A 2334-nucleotide genomic window follows, 5' to 3' on the forward strand; every position below is an offset into this window, starting at 1 on the left:
CCCCCCCCACATCCATACAATTGAGACAACTTTTGCATCATTTCAAATTCATTTTCATGACCATCATACACTCGGGCTCTAAGGTATGTTGGGATGTATCGGCAATAATCAAATTTTGTGCTTTCAGATCTTTGTTGTTGGTGTACCTGTCCAACATTCCTATCCATTGCTTTGTAGTGGAACTAATGCGCCCTACTTCTTGTTTCAGGAGTGAACGAAGTTTCCAAATAGCTATCCTTCATGATATTGGTAATTTTCCAATGACACCCTTTCTTGATTTCAAGTCAACCATATCTTCTGCTCTGTATGCTAATCCAAGCCTATCACCACCTCGAGATCGACTGTTACTTTCCATGGTTTATCTAGAATAACTCTCAAAGATTCAAGCTTTTCATAGAATGATTGTAAATTACATCTAATAAGTTGCATTGATTGGTGTTATAGTATGGTGCTCATAAGGCAAGTAATAGCAGTATATGCCATATGTCCTTCTTTCTCAGTATAAGAGTTGCTCTGACTTTAGAGAAATTTGACACTTGAAAACGGAACTATGTTACATAAATTGCTATAGTGGAAGTAGTATTCTTTCTTTATTTGCTTGTCAGTTATTGGAATGTTATCTCATTTTATGTGAAGGACTGGAATGGAGTTTAAGAAACACCACATAGACTTCTGAAAAATCTTATTCAGAAATGCACATAGAATGTTGAGAATAGTAGCTCGTATTTTAATGTGTTTGGGGTCTTAATTTATCTCTTAATGAGTTTCTGTTGACCTGCTACTGCTCCCTCTCTCAGTTTTCTTTTGAGTTGAGGGTCTATCGAAAACATCCTCTATATCCAAAAGGTAGGGGATGAGGTCTGTGTATATCCTACCCTCCCCCGACTCACTTGTAGGAATACACTGGGAATGTTATTGTTGTCTGACACCGAGATGTTGGAGTTAATTCTTATTTGATATTTAGATATATCAATTTGTTGTTCTCATCTTGTTTGTGACTGCTGAGCTAACCCCCTTATCCAACACACACCATGATCTGTTGACAGAAAAGAAAGGAATAGATGTTGCTTTACTAAAGTAGCAAGGACTCTTAAGCTTCTGTAGGAGCTAGTAAATGTCCATTTCGTTGTAATGTGTTTGACAATTTCTTGTCCTCACTTTTGTGAGATTTTTTTTTTGTTTTTGGCTTTACTTAAGCAGACGATCTATGTGAAACAACTTTTCTATCTTCACAAGGTAGGTAAGGCTGCACATACGCCATCCTCCCCAAACCAGTGGTGAGATTATATTGTGTATGTTGTTGTACTTTGTGAAATCTTTTAGTGCTTTTTAAACACCGAAACATATAGAAGTTATGTAAAGATAAATAGTCAGATGGTTGTACCAGAAAAACAATTTGGATTCTCTATTTCTTTGTTATTCCTCACTTCCCCTCAATGCTGTGTTAATGGTTTTAATCTTAGTTTGTTGTGACTTGTGCCAGTCATCCTAATTGGTTGGCTCCTTGTACTATTTTGCACACTTCTCTAAGGGCATCTCCAACCCAATCTTCTATTTTACTCTCCAAATATAGAGTTCTCTATTTTTTCAGACAACCAACTCCAACCCAATTCTCTGTTTTACTCTCTATAAAAGAATCATTTTCTCTCTCCTCAATATTATATTATTATTTCTATTTCATTCTTATTTTCTTATTTCATAATATAAATTCTTTATCTCTTTTTCCCCAAATAATTACTTTATATAATTTTTAATGTGATATGAAATTATATTTTATTCTAACTTTTTAAATAACATAAATTGCAAGAAAATATAATATAATACATAAATTAGGGGACAAATTCAAATAAAAGTGACATACAATTACATAAACACTCAATTTTCAAAATTATTACGTTGCTCCCATAAATGATCTATTAATGCATTACGGAGTTCAAAATGAGCATTTTTGTCCTTAATTTTTTCATGTCTAGCTAAAATTGTTCAAATCGGAGATTTTCATCTATCACCATTTCTATAGTTGGAGTTGGAGCCTCTATGACATCTTGAATTGGTGCATTGAGATCACGTTCATCCTCAATTATCATGTTGTGCAGTATAATACATGTAGTCATTATATCATGTAGCACTTCCTTCCTCCAAAAACGTGACGGTCCTGCAATAATTGTAAAACGTGATTGCAAAACTCCGAATGCACGTTCAACATCTTTTCGGTACGGTTCTTGTTTTATCGCGAAATATTTCTTCATTTGGGAATGAGGATCACGAATAGTTTGAATAATTGTAGACCATTTAGGATATATACCATCAGCTAAATAATAACCCATATCGTAT

This window comes from Solanum tuberosum, unplaced genomic scaffold (assembly GCF_000226075.1).
Source record: "Solanum tuberosum cultivar DM 1-3 516 R44 unplaced genomic scaffold, SolTub_3.0 scf00104, whole genome shotgun sequence".
Lineage (NCBI taxonomy): Eukaryota > Viridiplantae > Streptophyta > Magnoliopsida > Solanales > Solanaceae > Solanum > Solanum tuberosum.